At 42.6% G+C, this 18066-nt stretch overlaps 1 pseudogene; it reads left to right on the top strand.

Moving 5' to 3' along the window:
* The first annotated feature begins 3235 nt into the window (after positions 1 to 3235).
* On the top strand, positions 3236 to 3912 carry LOC147897083 (uncharacterized; annotated as a pseudogene).
* Positions 3913 to 18066: the final 14154 nt, after the last annotated feature.

Raw genomic sequence — 18066 nt, forward strand, 5'->3', positions numbered from 1 at the left:
GCGGTGCATCATCTCACATGACAAATCATTAGGAATGGTTCACAGAAATGAAGCCATTAGAAGGTCAAAAAACTGTCATCTACATAGCAGACAATACACCGAATCCGGTACAAGGTACAAGTTTTATCCGTATGAACAATTTTGCTGGTACGAAAGGATTGGTAAAAGATGTGCTCTATGTTCCAAAGCTCAGCAAGAACCTCTTGTCAGTATGTCAAATGATGGAACACAATTATCAAGTCACCTTCGACGGTGATGAATGCACTATTAGAGATAAATCCAAAAGATGTCAGCTAGTAGCAAAAGGTGTCAAGGAAGGACGCTTATATAGAATGCTAGCTACAATACCAGATAAGCATGCCATGTCAGCTCAACTGCAACAGATGCCACTATCTGCAAAATGGCACAAGAGATATGGTCATGTCAACTTCAAGTACTTGTTAGATCTCAGGAATCAGAATATGGCAATTGGGATTCTGAAGCTACAGTTTCTTGGAAAGTTTGTGAAGCAATACCTCTCGTTTGAGGTATTCTTGATTTGATACATATAGATGTATGGGGTTATGCCCAGACCCTTAGCATCAATGGTTCACTTTACTACTTGACTTTCATCGATGAGTACAGCAGAGATTGTTGGGTCTACTTTCTGAAATAGAAATCTGAAGTGTTTTCCTGATTTCAAGAATTCAAAGCCGTGATAGAAAACCAAAAAAAGATCAGATAGAGGAGGTGAATACATGTCTTCAGCATTCATGAACTTTTGCAAAAATCACGGCATTCAAAGATAATTCACATGTGCAAATACTCCTTAGCAGAATGCAAGAGCTAAAAGGAAGAATGGGACTTTAGCAGACAGTGCTAGAGCGCCAATGCTTAGTGAAAAGCATCTTCCGAATCAGTATTGGGTAGAAGCAATAGCCACTGCAAACTATTTGCTTAATCAGCTTCCTACCAAACCGATACAAGGTATGACTCCTTATGAAGCATTCACTGGACACAAGCCACACATTGGGCATCTCCGCATATTTGGTTGCATAGCATATGCCCACATACATGATGATCATTGCAGGAAATTGGATGCGAAGTCATGCAAATGCATCATGGTTGGCTACAGTGAAGAAAGCAAAGCATACAAATTGTATGATCCCATCAACCGCAAGGACATTATCTCTAGAGATGTAATCTTTGATGATGAATCAGAATGGAAAACCTCACCTACACAGGAGATAGAAGCATCGACTTCACAATCATCTATAACACAGGTCGATGAAGAAGAGCAAGAATTGCCAACAACACCCTAAGCAGAGCCACAACAGTTCAAACAGTCTGCTAGGGAAAGCAGACCTCCTGCAAGATTGACATATGCTCAGAAAGGTAAAGCAATTTAGGTTGAAACCACCAATTATGCTCTTATGACTACTATCATGGCTACAGAAGAGCCAGTGTACTTCGAAGACGTAGTAGACAAGCCAGAATAGCAAACTACTATGAATGAAGAAATGGATGCTTTGTATAAGAATAATACTTGGGAATTATGCGACCTTCCACCAGGAAAGAAGGCCATAGCAAACAAATGGGTATATAAAGTGAAGTATAATCCAGATGGCAATATTTAGAGATAGAAAGCCAGACTAGTTGCAAAAGGATTTGCATAGCAATATGGTCAAGACTATGATGAGACTTATGCTCCAGTAGCAAAGATGGATTCCATACGGTTCTTGATATCACTAGCGACACTCGGTAGATGGAATGTGTATCAGCTTGATGTCAAGAATGCATTTCTCAATGGTTACCTAGACGAGGAAGTCTACATGTAACAACCAGCAGGTTATGTTGAACCAGGAAAGGAGAAGAAGGTTTGCCATCTCAAGAAAAGTCTCTACGGCTTAAAGCAGGCACCCAAAAGTTGGTACAGCAGAATTGATAAGTATTTTGCTGATCTAGGATACATGAAATCCAATGCAGAGCATATACTCTACTACAAAGTTCAAGGGGAAGACATTACTATTGCACTTTTGTACGTAGATGATCTGATTGTGACAGGAAGCAAGGATAGCTTCATCAGAAAATTGAAACAAGACTTATCTACAGAGTTCAATATGAAAGATCTTGGACTTATGCACTATTGTCTTGGAATTGAGTTTTGGAGAGATTCAGAGAGCACATTCATGAGTCAGCTCAAGTATGTTAGAAGAAGTTTCATATGGCAGATTGCAAGATTGCAGCCACTCCCATGGAACAAAGTTTGAAACTTACTAAAGATTCAGAAAAGCCTATAGCCAATGACAAGTACTATAGGAAGCTCATCGGATCTCTTATATATCTGACAATCACTTGGCCAGACATTTGTTCTACAGTAAGCTCACTAGCACAGTTTATGGCAAATCCAAAACAATATCACTGGAATGCAGCCAAAAGAGTCTTGCAATACATAAGAGGTACGAGATAGTTTGGGATAGAATACAGAGGAAGTCATCCACGGTTGCATGGATACTGTGACAGTGACTATGCCGAAGATCAAGAGACCATGAGATCGTCACAGGGATATGCATTTTTCCTTGGTCAAGGTGCTATATCATGGTTGTCAAATAAACAGCCAACTATTTCTTTGTCTTTGACTGAAGCATAATATAGAGCACTCAATACAGGTGCATGTGAGGCTATATGGTTCAGAAGACTATTGTCAGAAACAGACTACTTTGATGAGTCAAAGCCAATAATAATATACTGTGATAATCAATCGACTCAAGCATTGGTCAAGAATCCAGTATATCACTTCAAGACAAAGCACATTGATGTCAGAGAGCACTTCATCAGAGAAAGAGTGTTACTTGGTGACATCACACTGTAGCATTATGATAGCAAAGAGAATATTACAAACATCTTTACCAAACCACTCGGTAAAGAGCTATTCGAGAAAGACCGACTAGCTCTTTTTGACGCAGAGAAAGAACATTCCTATTAAAGGGGTGTGATGGAATGTAATGCTTAGTCCTTCTTCGATTCCCCAGAATCATGTTCTGCATTCGCAAATTGACAAGGCAAATTCCCCTTGTTAGGCCTTTTCGCTAGAGCCTTGGTCTGCATTTTTTGCAAGGCGAACCCCCAATTGATTAGTTGAACCTCTATCGCTTCTGGCCCAGTGGATTTTGTCGAAGGCTAACATCGAACATTTCTGACCGACATCTCTTTGCACTTGCGACGATTGTGTGCGTGATGGGATGCAGTTTTGTCCATGGCACCTCTTCCTGTTGTGCCAGAGCAACCTCAGAATACCGCTTTTATCAAGGAGCTTCAGTGGAAAGAGAACCGGTAACGCATCCATTTTCTCAGGCATCATTATGGGCGCCTGTAGAATCGGCGCAGTGTTGTGCTCAACGGATTTGGTCTTCACATGATGCATCAGTTGCCTGCTGATCGGACGCTTGCAAAGGATCAGATTGCCTTGAAACATTCGCATCAGGGTAGTGCAGATGGAAATTAAGAAGCTTCTTCCAGCCCTTCCGCGTCAGCTTTTCGACCTAGGGGCAGGCAACAGCCGTGGAGGATCCCCAAATTTACACAAATCTCTCTCGTCTCTCTCTCAAAGTCCGAGATTCCATTTTTAACATGCGATTATAGAAGATATTCTCATACTGTCACAACCGTTGCTCATAGAACCTCTGGAAGAGGATAAATGCGGGGTACATAGTTCCCAAACGTCCACCAAAGGGTGTCACACATATCACATACATCTGCAACCGAAATCTGGTAACTTTGAGGGTTTTAATGTAATGCATTAAAATATGTGTACTTACAGTAATTGCTAAGACGCTGCTCGTGACGCAGGTTCAAAATTCGTCTACGGAGCACCACAGAAAGTGGGTCTTACTTTCATTTCAAGATACTTTGCGGGCTTCCTTGGTGCAGTAGTAGCGTTGATAATGCTAATCTTTCTAAATCGGAGCTAATCGGTTCAAGCTATGGATTGCAATGGCGAAGCTCGACCAGATTTTGCGCAGCCGTGGATTGCCTTAGGGACGATGAACGAAAGGAAACGATGGCAAGCATGGATGGTGACTACAATGGAAGCAGCGATCGTCGCCGAGTTTGACGAATTTAAAAGGGCTGCACGGACCTCATTGACCGATTTTCCAGATCGAAGGCACAACGTAAACGCTCGTGTAGACTACTATAACAAAAGGGTCTTATCGCTTCTATGTAAGATGATGAACTCTGAATTCCGTATTCTTGTAGGTGCAGTTCCATGAAAGAACGAAACACAACGTGATTGCTTGCTCGCTTGAATGGCAGCGCAATACAAGGATCTGGTGGGCATAGAAAGCAGAAGTGCTTAGGTAAGACTCATGTCCACGACGCAAACTGAGAGCTTCCTTCCATTTAAAGCGCTAATTTTGTGTTCTGAGCTTGTGCGTTAAGGTTTGAATAATCTACCAAGATTGAGTAGAAAATTGAGGCGTGGGTCGAGCCATGGACGTACGAAAGATGGGGTGGGTGGCTAAAGTTGAGGCAATCTAGCTTATCAATGCACCTATAGGTGAGGTCCTAGAAAGTGAACAATGGGCAAATGTGTACGTACTACCAGTGAAGTTGCAGGATACAGGTTCAAGATAAGCATCGTGTTCCATCGTTGAGAGTCAACATTAAAGCAATTAGAAAGCCACGATTTGTTGGAGAACTACAGCTGCAGCAAATGAGATAATTCCGCAGCGTAGCGGGGGTTCCTTACTAGTTCTATTCTATTGTCAGTGGAAGTATGAGCTATAAGAAGTGCATCATGTACCTTCAAAAGCCATGAACCAGATATCGAATTCAGTCCTCTTTCTTGCTTCTACTGACTAGTCTACCAAGAAAAGATTCCCGAGTCAATGTATCGAGATTTAGTACGATCTAATTCTTTAAGCAATTTTCGTGCGCAACAACGAGAGTCAATTGCATTACATGTGGGACGTATTATAAAATACTAATGTCTCATGCTTGAGGTAGAGATTTTGACAAACGTTCGAGTTGAATCTACCAAGCTCTATTCCACGCTTCATGTTGAATTCTTCCATCTATGTAGAGCAGCTTCCTTTACAAGATTTACTAATTGAATTGGAAGGAGGGACTCCTTAACGGGACTGCAATCGTGCACAGTGCAGTGTCAATTGATCCAAGGATGGCTAAAGAATGAGAGCAATACCATGAACCAAACAAACACCTTGCAAAAGCGAAAAATGCAGAACCGAACACCAAAACAAACAATCATCACCTTGCAATCCACGCAGCTCTTTCGGACACCCCGCTTGTTTGCAACCTTCACGCGATGCAACGGATATTGAATGGGTAGAACAAGCCAAACCACTTCGTATAAACACAGCCATCCAAAGCCCCAGCCATGCAAAGTGATGAAAATGCTCAAGAGACTGAACGCAAGAACAAATGCACGACGATGAAAAGATACACTTGACTATCAGAGTAGATAATCTTATACAATGTGAGTCTCCTCAATCATCGGCTATGATTGAGGAACAATCTGGCTAGCTATGTGCTCGGTGCAAGTGAGAGGCAGTAATTGCCATCACATTCAGTAGTGTCACAGTTGATCTAACAAACCTCCCTTCAAACATGACACGGTGGTACATAGCAAAGAAATACAGTGTGTTTTAGTCTTGATTCGTTTATGTGACTCCTTGTAAAGAACAAGAGAGAGGAACGGAGGAGTTGGAAATGTGAGAAGAACAACTGTGCTTGCATACAAAATGAGTGAGGAGATAGCATACACAGAGAGACTGAATAGGTGAAACGAACTATATTGTTATGATCCCAATCGGGATGTTAAAGTGATACAAAATTCGGGTCACGTCTGTTGACGTTCTCTTCTGTTGACGTTTCGAATGTTTTGTTCATAATTCAAGTTTATAATGTATTCTAATTACTAAACTCTCATTTATTCACACACTCCCTTTCTTTTAAGAAACAGAGAAATTGAAAGTATAAGGGATATAGCTAATGCATGCCAATAGCTTGGCAGCTTGCTTCATGCTTTGGTCGTGGTACTGTTTTTGTCAGGAAGTCAGCCCACATATCCTTTGTGGGTGTATAGTCCACCAGTAGCTTTCCTTCTTCATGTAGCTCCTTGAGATAGTGGTATTTGTAATCCACATGCTTTGTTTTTTCATGATGCTTCGTAGTGCGGATCAACATTATACTGGATTGGTTATCCATGTACAATGTAAATGGTGAGTGAGGGAGCTTTCCAAACACACCAAGGTCCTGTAAGAGCTGTTGTAACCAAATTCCCTCCTTTGCAGCTTCAGCAGCTGCTACAAATTCGGCCTCAGTGGAGGAAAGAGCCACTGACGTCTGCTTTCTAGATTGCCAAGAAATTGCTCCTCAAGCAAGCATAAAAACATATCCAGATGTCGAGTGACGAGTATCCATATCCCCTCCCCAGTCAGAGTCTCACCAGCCAAGGAGTGTCGGGGATGTCGTGGTTGCTCTAGAGTACTTGATGCCGAGTTGGGAAGAGTGTTTCAGCGTACCTCAGGACTCGTTGAAGAGCTTGCCAATGTATTAGACAGGGATTCTGCATAAAGCGAGAAAGCATCCCTGTGATGAAGCATAGATCAGGTCGGGTACATGTCACGAGGTATCGAAGGCTGCCGAGGACCTGTCGATAAGGAATAGACTCCATATCACGTGCTTCCTTCGTAGTGAGAGGTGCCTCATCAACTGAGAACTTCTCTGCAGGATTTCCTGGAATGGGACTCAATCGGTAGTCGAGCATAGAGAACTTCTTTAGGACCTCCTTGGTAAAACGATGTTGATGAATCATGAGAGAATTCTCGTGCTCATTGTGTTGGACATGTATGCCGAGGCAGTAATGAAGCTTCCCTCCATCAACCATGGCAAATGTGGAGGCCAATTCGGATTTGGCTCGCTCCAGGATGCAGAGATCATTGGAGAGAATAACAATATCATCCACATAGATTGTAGTGATGAGTATGTAGCAAGCTTTGTGCCGAGTGTAGATGTTTGTCTCAGTGGGAAGCCGTTGATAGCCATGGTCGATCATAAATGTATGGAATCGGTAATACCACTGCCGAGGGGATTGCTTCAATCCGTATAATGACCGATGAAGCTTGCAAACATACTGAGGGTGGATCTGTGAGACAGTGTGTTGGGGCTGATCCATGTAGATATCTTCTTCCAGATGACCATGGAGGAATGCCGTTTTGATATCCAGTTGATGTATATGCAAATTCAATTGAGCAGCAGTAGCAATTAAAATTCGGAGGGAAGTCATACCAAGTACCGGCAAATACGTCTCGTGAAAGTCTTCACCAGGGATTTGGGTGAAGCCTCTTGCAACGAGCCATGCTTTGTAGCATGATACCATGCCATTGCCTTGATACTTCCGCCGTAATAACCATTTGTAGGAGACAAGTCTGCGATCTGTGGGTCTAGGAACCAACGTCCAAGTGCCGTTTTGTTGGAGAGTTGCAAATTTAGCATCCGTTGTTGCTTGCCAGAGATGAGCATCAGGTCCAGATAACGCGTCCTTCACCGAAATGTTGTCCACCTGTAACAGATCATTGTCACAATGTTGTTCAGGGATGGAGTGTCGAGCGAGGGAGGTGACATTTGCAGATGCGAGGATGTTTGAGATAGATCGAGTTTTCTGCGCCGGCTAGATCGAATCTAATGCAGAGTCCGGTGAGGATGGTGGTTGGGGTGACATGGGCTCGGAACACGTGGCGGTAATTGGGACGGTTGCATGTGCATCCATTTGAGCCGTTCTTGCATGTGACAGGCCGGCAGTTTGAGAAGCCACGGTTGTTGCATGGGTGTTGGCATGGCTGTCCACGTGGAGGCGTGTGCGAGTGCCAATGCGTGCCTGATCTGGCAATTGACCATGTGGACGGTTGAGTTGGCCCTGAGCATCTTCTTCAGTGGTGCGCAGTGTGTCCTGCCACTCTTTCCTATGATTTTGCGGCTGAGGAAGGATCCGATCTGCGTGATGTTTAGCTCGATCCCGTAACATGGCTGGGGAGAAGGGTGGATCTAGCATTGTATGAGTAGGGGAGCTCGGTGAAGGGAGATGGCGATGTGACATGTTTGCTCTTGGGCGAGGCTGTGGGGTTTGCAACAAGTGCGAGTTAGGTGGTGATGGTGGACCTTGTGCCGCTTGTGCTAGAGCCAGTTGGGCGGGTGGAGCTGGGTTTGCAATCTGTTGGATGACGAAATGAATCATGTCGTCCATCTCATCCTGTTCTTCTTGGGCTTCAACTTGTTGTTGTTGCAGAGTGTGGCACAGTCTTGCACAGCATGAAGATTCTAGGTCCTGATCAGTCGTTTGAGCTGGTTGATGAGATGACGATAGTTCATCTTGGGTATTAGAGATAGGTAGCAGGGCAAGTTCATTGATAAAAACGCTCCTGCTAAAGGAGAATCGTCTATTGCTCGGGTTGTACAATCGGTATGCTTTGATACCGAATCGATCTCCATAGCCCACAAGTATTTGTTTGATTGCTCGGTCCTCTAACTTGTTTCTTCTATCTGCAGGTACATATGAGTATGCAGGTGAACCGAAGATTCTCATGTGAGTTACCCCAGGACGAGTACCTATCCAGGCTTCATAAGGAGTTCTATGCCTCAGTGTGGTAGTGAACGAGCGGTTCTAACCATAACATGCTGTAGAGACTGCCTCCTCCCAATAGGAATTTGAAAGACCAGCCATTTTCATCATGGCTCGAGCTGATTCCACAAGGGTTCTGTTTTTTCTTTCTGCTATTCCATTTTGCTGGGGGGTGTATGGAACCGTGAGTTGGTGCAGGATGCCATGATGTTGACAATAATGTTTGTTTGAAGTCATTTGAAATGTATTCTCCTCCATTGTCAGTCCGGATACACTTGATGCTTAGGTTGAGCTGATTCTTCACAAGCTGTTTATAGGCTATGAAGTGAGATAAGACTTCAGACTTTTATCTCAGAAAGGTTACAATGGTGAACCGAGTGCAATCATCTATAAAGGTAAGGAAATATTGAGAGCCTGTGAGTGACCGGGTGGGCATCGGTCCACAGAGATCAGAGTGTATTAGTTGGAGTGGTCTTTGTGAATGAGTATGGGATCTGGGAAAAGGTATTTGATGAGCTTTGCCAAAAATACACCCTTCACATAGATCAATTGGATCATCATGAAGGTCAATGAGGCAGACATCATCCATGCTATCTGTAGAAGGAATGCTGGGAGCAATTCGATCAGGAAAATCAAATGCAGACAAATCGTGAGGTTTAGACAAGGTACCTTGGAAAATATCCTCAGAAAAGAGGACATCAGTACTGACGATCATCTGAGAAGACCGAGGATCCCAGAGTTTATAACTCGACCAATGGGGAATATACCCGATGAAAACAGTCTTACAACTGTGGGGGTCACATTTCGTGCACTGATGGGCTGGAATTTTAGCAAAAGATTGGCAAACAAAAACATGAAAGTGATATATTAGGCTTAGTTCCCACCCAATGTTCGTAGGGTTTGGTAGCATTTAAAGCCGATGTGAAGGAACGATTCTACACGTATATGGCTGTGTGAACAGCTTCAGCCCAAAAAGTGGCGGCTCTCTGAGAGCATGGTGGGTGCTGCATCATTTGTTGTGCGGTTTTTTCATTCTGCGCTCCATTCAGTTAAGGAGTACGTGGAATAGTTAGCCCACGTAAAATCCCTTCTTGGTGATAATAGGAGCGAAATGGATGACTCAAATATTCCCCACCATTGTCAGATTGTAGAATCTTCAATTTGCAACCTGTTTGCCGTTCGGCCATTTGCTTGTAATCTTGAAATGACTGGAAGGCCTCGGATTTGTGCTTGAGAAAGTAAACCTCCGTCATCTGCTAAAATCATCAATGAAGGTGATATAGTAGCGACTACCCCCTTTGGAAGGGATTGGCATTGGACCACAGATGTTCGTGTGAACTAGGCCGAGTAGTTCACCAGCTCGAGTACCATGGTGATTAAAAGAACGTCGGGAGTGCTTCCCCATAACGCATGCTTCACAGGAGTGAAGTTGGGGATGCTCACCAAGAGATAATCCATGAACTAAATCATGTTGATGCATATACTTAATTGTTTGAAGATTTGCATGCGCCAATCGTCGATGCTTTAGATCTGTTGTACTGGTCTTGGTAGCCAACAATGCGACATTCTTGATGTCAATAGAATCCGTGAGAAAATATAAAGACTGACGTCGAATGCCTCGTGCTATGATCTGCTGGGAAACTTCATCACGAATAAGACATGTATCCACAATGAACTCGACAATCATGATTCATGCCCATGTCAGTGAGTCTAGCAACAGATATTAAATCTCGCTTCAGATTTGGGACATAGAGCACTCCAGAAAGTCGAAACAGATCAGGAGTAGCCAATTGAAATTCAATATCACCGACTCCTTCAATATCATGTTCAGAGTCATCGCCCATTTGGACTATTCTTTTGGACGTGCATTGCTTGAAGGAAACAAACCATTCTCGGTGAAACGTGATTGGCACCAGAGTCGAGAATTAAAGTATCAACGAGTTTGATCTCTGAAGCACAACAAAATGAAGGAATTTCGTGGACATGACGCAAGCGGTCTTTTTCAGAAGAGGATTTGGGAGCAACATTACCAGCTTTCAATTCTTTGACCTGCTTTTCGAGATTGGCAAATTTTCTTCTGCATTCAAACTCGAAAGGCCCCTCGATGTTGCAGTAGCGGCACCTCCCTTTTCGCCGTGAATTCGAATTCTTGGGAGCAGATGGCGGTCTAGTAGCCACAACACTGGATACGAGAGCTTGATCACTACTGATGGTAGTTTGCATCCCGAGATCAATTCTCATCTCCTCCTCCTCATATAGGGCATTGGCCGCTTGTTCCCAAATGAGTGCCTTGTTGGTCATGAGAGCGCCTTTGAAACTGTGCCAAGTGCTGGGAAGAGATTGGTACGGCTTCAATTTTTGCTGCTCCAAGGGAACCTTGTATGCATCACCAACACAGGTGAGTTGATTAAACAACTCTTTCATGGAACGTACGTGACTTTGCCGGCGTCAACATACTGCAGGTTCTCTAATTTATAAAAGAGATGCAATATCTCTACTTTGGATCATTTCTCATACTTTTGTATGAGCCATTCACATAGACCATGACTGGTCTCACACGACGCTTCAAGTACAATTTCACGCTTCAAGCTCAGCCCAATGGCGGTGAGATCTTAATTTGTCCTCCTTGGTTTGCCAAACCTTGGCGCCGCTCACAGTAAGTGCCATGCACATTCAGTAGAGTCGTGGTTGATCTAACACAAAGCCATACATACAAAGTTCCAGTTACTTGCACTGAAGCCCCCTGAACTGGCAACTAGTTGTAGTTACATGACGTGGACGCAGCGTGGCCAGCGTGCCCCACTTCAAATTGCCCTAAAAATTAAAATCACAATTGATCAAAATCACATAATCAGTGGAAATTCACATCCCCCATCAAGGTCTACCCCGAATCATAATACAAAACCAATTTAAAAAACATTTTAAGCATTTCAGATGACTTAAATTGTTCCCTTGGATTTCAAAAAAATCTTCACACTCATGTTGGAGGTGCTGATTTGCGTAGCGTAATAATTTATGGTAATATAGATCAAATATTTGTTAAGAATGGTTTCATGCGCTGTGATAATGGTAAAGAGAGGCCGATTATGAAACTGCTTTATCGAGTAGTTCCCCTACTAAGATGCAACATATATAAACGGAACTAAAGTGGAACAGAAAGTCCAAAACAAACCAGGTTTCAATGTTGCAGTAAGAAAAACTTTCTCTAACAAAGATACAACACACGTGTTCACTCCACAAAGCATTCTGCAACTAGCCAGAAAGCACTTGTATATACAGTTTCACGGTTTCGGCAAAAGACAGCATTTACAATATTCACCCTCTAGGATTAGAGATGCTAAGAGAGCTCTGTTGTAGTTACTATAAGGCCTAAGCCTTCTGTACTATGTACTCTCCCCGCCAAAGACTGTCCACAAGGAAGCTGGAAACAGTCATTTCCACGAAAAATTCAACTAGCCAGAATGCACTTGTGTATAGCGTTTCACGGTTATGTTAAAAGACAGCATTTACAATTTTCATCTTCTAGGATTAGAGATGCTAAGAGAGCGCTGTAACTGCAGTTACTATAAAGGCCTAAGCATTCTGTACAATGTTCACTCGCCTAAAAACTGTTCACAGGGAAGCTGAAACAATCATCTTGTGAGAGAGCAGAAATCGACTGAGCTGAATCTCTATCGAAGCTGCACAATCTGTTTAACATCATCTTTGAAGCACCAACTTGTTAGTAATAGTATAACAGCTGCTTTCTGCAAGTCGTCTTTCCCAGCTCTCAAAGTTAGTTTTTGGCAGGTTCATAGCCTGCTGGAACAGGCTTTCCTTTGTCGGGCATCCGGCTGCCCTTAGGAACCAGGTCCGGATTGTCTTCTCCAGGGAGTCTAGGGGGCATGAAGAATACCTTCTCGTTCAGCTTCTTGCTGGGTTCTGGAGCGTCTTCGCCCACCGGCGCAATCTTCCTAAACGGACTATCCTGTGCAAATTCCCTCGTCAGTTTGAATGATCCGTAACTTCCTGCACCTCTTCGCGTTTCTTCTTGTTCACCGCTACTGTGGGGTGCAGAACTATCTCCCGGTACAGCGTTACAAAGGCAAGCCCTATGGCTAACGAGACTATAAAAAATAGCGGGTAGATTGGCGCCAGTTCCTTCCCCAAAGTGTATCTGCACCTCCACCACATCAAAATTATAGTTTGTCCATTGGTCTAGCCAGATAAACACAAAATTTGCATCCAGAATCACCTGGTGAAGCGACTTCGCTGGTGCAGATATTCGCCCGGACCCGTTCCACTGTTCCGATCAATTTCCTCGTTGGTTAGTTTATGCGTGTCTGCATTTAGCCTCTTGGCAGTATCGATTGGCATTGTCGCGCTGTCCGCGGAAAACCTTCTGATGGCCTGATATTTGGCCATCAATTGCCCGAGATGCAACTGCAGATGGAGTCAAAAAAGAGGGACTAATCAGTACTGAGTCACGTAAACCAAGGGAGGGATACGAAAAGCGATGAGACAGAAGGGTGGCTGTACGAAGACCATGTTGCTGGAGTACGTTGGAGCTAGAAAGGTAGCATGCACGTAAAGATGAGAGGATTCTAGAGCCGTTAGAAATTGGAAAGCAGTGATTGAGAGAATTTCAACGTGGGAAGCGAAACATATATAACTGGCGAAAGAGACGGCAACGAGCGTGACACACTTGGTAGCAAATCACGGATACGAAGCGTACTACTAAATGAGGGTGAAGTCTGGATGTTTCAAATGATTGAACACGTATTTTTGCATTTTATTTTTTTTTGCGTGGAAAATTGATTAAAATAATACATTAAATGGAATTACAACTCAAAGCTCTCAAAACTCTATAAGCACTTCACGCCACCTAACACTATAAAACCCCAACACTCCCAAAACCTCACACATGAGATTAGTAGTCATATCATCCTGAAGTGGCACGTATTGTTGCATTTTCCTCGAAGCGAGCTCAGCAACTATTTCTCCATCGCCAACGTCTCCATTCTCCCTCTCTCAAATTCAAGACCTTCAAAAAAACATCTCCAAGACATTCACTTCAAACCACCTTGAAAACACCACCACCCCATCACGTCCTTGCAATAATTTTGCACACAAGAAATCTCAACAAATTTTGCTACAAAAGAACCCCCTCAAACAAGCGCTTTGACGGGGTCTTGCCCGCCCAAGCATGGGTGGGTGGGTGAAACCAAACCCGCGCCAAATTAGGGCACTCCACGTGGCTCTACACAATTACTTTTTTGCACCAGCACACGGGCAAATCTCCAGTGTGTACCCGGCCTAACACTTCAAAAATGATATGGTCTTACATTACTAAAGCTCATCCAACCACACTAGCAATAGTAAGAGGAAACGAAACTTCCTCACCACCCAATTCTCAGGCTAGCATAGCCCACACCAGAACTTGGGGCTATCACTTTGTCAAACACCATGTAGGGTAAAGGGGACAATAAAGAGACAAGTGCCGTTAAGATGTCAATAGCCCCCCCAATAGAGAGGCAGGTGCCACCCAACACTCCCTCATAGAAAAATATGATGTTCCAACTCTCATTTCACCATGTTTTGGATGAAGAGTGCCTTAGTATTGGCGCTCACCTCACCTAAGCATTAACTCTAAGAGTTTTCTATGTTCCACAAATTTTTCAAAAAGTTAGAAAATAAAAATTAGCTCTCAGTTACCCGAAAGAAAAGTAGAAGTTCCTTACCTAGAGCTCAAGAATGAGAGACGACTTCGAAGACCAAGATTGCAGTTTTGATCGGGTTTTGACTACCTCCCCTATAAAACAAAGCAAACACCTCATTTTTTATGAGAACACGTGGGTGAAGCAAAGACTAGTGAGAGCAACAAAGCGAGGGATCGGAACGGATCAACTTTACAAGGGAAAGCCCTAATACAACCAAGCAACTAGAGAAATAAGTTGAATGACTTTTGTCATTCATAAGGCCTGCCCAAAAGGAGTTGGAGCAAGGGTGCAACTTCCAGGCTACATCACGATAATGTGGGCTTGGAGATGAGATCGAGAGTGGGGGGGAGACTTGAGAGCTTGAGAGAGAGAGAGAGAGAGAGAGAGAGAGAGAGAGAGAGAGAGAGAGAGAAAATCGGAGAAGAAGTGGGAGAAAATGGTGGAAGTGCCAAGTACTCTCTCGAAAAATAAAATAAATACAAAAATAAGCAATTTTGCTTCGAAAAATAAAATAAATACAAAAATAAGCATTTTCGCTTTCAAGGGCCATCGTCTCCACTTAAGCCTCCCTGAGGGCAAGCCAAAAAGAGAGCAAACAACCAAAACAAGAGGTATGGTTCTTCACTACATCTTCCTATTTCTTTTGGTTCTTCTTAGAGGAAAAAGAAAGGGCATGGTGAGGAAAAGTAGAGAGAAAAACATAGCAAAAAAATAACTTAGGAATACTTAGAAAGCATAAACTTTGAAAAGAAAGAAAGAGAAGAGAATACATACATTGAAAGAAAGAGAGCAAGAGGTTTGTTGCAAGACTTGGAGGTGGAGAGGGAGATTTGTTGAGAGGATGGGGGAATAAACAGGTGGGGAGGGAGCGTTGTTTGAAATGCAAAATGAAGAGGTAGAGAGGGCAAAACTATGAAACGTGCAAGCGAAATAGAGTTGCCAGAGAGAAGAGCCCACATGCTCAGATTGTACGCACAGTGTCGGTATATACCAACACTTTTTTGTCGGTATATACTGACACTTATCTGCTAGTATATACCAATAAAAATAGGGTTTAGTATCAGTATATACCTTCGTAAAGGAGGTTTCTTCAATAGGTCGATCTCTCAAAAAGATATCTCTATATCAACCATTGACAAGGCTAGCAAGGACTCCATCAAAGTTCTGTGCTTGCTTGAGAAGCACTTTCCCTCAAGCATTATGATGACTTAGGTGCACTTACTTGTACACATAGTTGATGTTGTCGCCATTGCAAGACGTATTCATAGTTGTTGGATTTTTTTTCTTGAACGGTTTATAAAAACTTTGACAGGATTTGTAAGGCAAAGAGTAAGATCCAAAGCAAGCATGGCAGAGGGATGGCTGGTGTAAGAGTAAATAGTATATATAACGGAGTTTCTTGCATCCATGGATCTCAATATGCCACATGCATGGCATAACCAAGACGATGACTATATCATTGCTGAGATCCCCCAAGGAAAAGGGATTGAAAAAAATATGAGCGAAGAAACAAAGGGAGAAATTCAACAAGTTTTGTATCCTCAATAGCAAGGACATGCAAAAGTGGATTGAGAGATATGAACTGGCCAAAGCAACAAGAGTAAATGACAGGGCGAGATTTATAGTGTGCATAGGCAAGCGTTGCCATATACACAAGATCTTGCTCTTCTCCCCAAAGACATGTCAATGGATTGGCTATAAGAGGCTCTTCATAAAGCCGAAGATGATGCGGAGATAGTAACTGAGAGAGAGCAAGAGTTTGCACAAGGATGTATGATACATGTAAGCTTCTTATCTTTTGACCCAATTAATTTATTCATGGTTACAATCACTTTAATAGAATGCCTCCTCATTGTTTTAATGATGTCCTTTTGTAGTACAAAAAGTAAAGTACGTTATGGTCATATGTACGCCATTTTATGTGGAACGCATCGATTCAAAGAGACTCACATGTGATTGTGGAGTCATGACCAACTTTCTACAAGATAGTTGAGCGAGTGCTTCAGATACTTATCTTCTCTCCTCACAATTAGATTATTGTGGGACCATACACGAAATCTATGAATTTGATTTTAGTTGATTTCGTATTTTCATTCTTGATGTAAAATGGTTTAGAACTATCTACAACAGGCCCAATGTTACTGTTAGAAAAGACAATAGTGGTTTCTTTGTCCTTTCCAAGCATTGTGAGCAGGTATGTACCAATGAATTTATCAAGTTAATGCCTTCATTTTTGAAGAATTGGTACATGTTTGAATTCATTCATAATTGAGCATCTATTAATACAATTGATGGGGTTCTTGAACATAGGTGGTGAGTCTATCCAGGTTGTTCTGATCCATGATGGTGGTATGTGATCCAAGTTGCTCCTTGAAGTAAATATACTTTTGAAGCTGGAGATGTGGAAATGGAGATGCCGCCAATGGATCCAGTTGATCCCGATGGTCTTGGGAAGAAGATGAAGGTCCCGATATGGGCCAAGAAGAAAGTGCATATAATGACATTGTAATGGAAGAGGGTGGAGATCATGACATTAAGGAAGAAGATGGGGATAATGTATCAGCCAATAATATTGAAGAGCTTGATGAGTTAGAGGATCAAGTCTTACATAGAGATACAACAAACGATGATGATATAGATGATTAATTGAATATACACTTCGAGATTGACTTATTTGGTGCACTAGACTTGGCTCAAGATGAAACAATTGATGTAAATCCTACTGATTGATGATTTTGTCATTGCCAAGGCTTTTTATCTTTGCCCCTTTTACTTTTATAGTGGCATTATGTACATTTGTATATTGAGTTCACCATCAATACATGAGTATTTTGATCTCAAACTTGGCGTACATACTCTTATATTTTTTACCTTTTAAATGATACAACTTGTACCAAAAATTATTTTAGGTCTTATTGCGAACAATGTTCTATATTTTCGTTGGGATGGAAAATTTGTACCATTGTCCATATATACCAACCCTAGTAATACTTTTTTCGAACGGTGTCGGAATATACCGACACCAACAGCAACACCAACAGGAAACTCCCGAGGCAAGCATCAAAAAAGGACAAAGGTGTAGTAGTGAGTCCAATGCTCATACAAAATTCAAATATCTTCTCATCAACTATTTGCATTCTTTTTTTAACAATTCAAGATCAACATTTGGTCTAGAAGATTCAAGGCAAGTTCTTATGTGACTTAGGCCTCGGTGACCTCTGAAAAGCTCTTCATGAGCATCCAAGAGGATGTTGGAGTAGAAGGGCACGAGAGAGAACACACTCGATGAGATCTTGCCTTCCCTCCTAGAATGGTGCAAGATGCAGTTACCAAGCATTGATGGGTGCTGCAAGATAACGAGCCACTTGCAAGTGAAAATCAATGATTGCATGCACTATTGTCATAAACCAGCCAAAGGCTGGATATTGACAATGCCTACGTAGAGATGTCAGATGGCTACCATGTGCCACCAACAGGCATGAGAGGCAAAGTCTTGAGAATTTTTGCATCTTTTGTGGGTCCCTTGTGGGTCTCACCATGTGCAAACCATCTGCAAGCCCTATGCAATTCGAGCTCATCACCAATGGGCCGTGCTGTCTAATCTGCCAAGACAGCTTCAATATGGCCACAAGATATTGTGCTATCCCTTGTCACCATCGCTTTCACCTAGCTTGCCTTGTGAATACTCAAGGTGATAATTGCATGTGCGGCGTGCAACGCTCCTATGGCACACCAATTATGTTGAGA

Source organism: Dipteris shenzhenensis, chromosome 11 (genome assembly GCF_047967505.1).
Source record: "Dipteris shenzhenensis isolate YYH24624 ecotype China chromosome 11, Dip_SZ_1.0, whole genome shotgun sequence".
NCBI lineage: Eukaryota > Viridiplantae > Streptophyta > Polypodiopsida > Gleicheniales > Dipteridaceae > Dipteris > Dipteris shenzhenensis.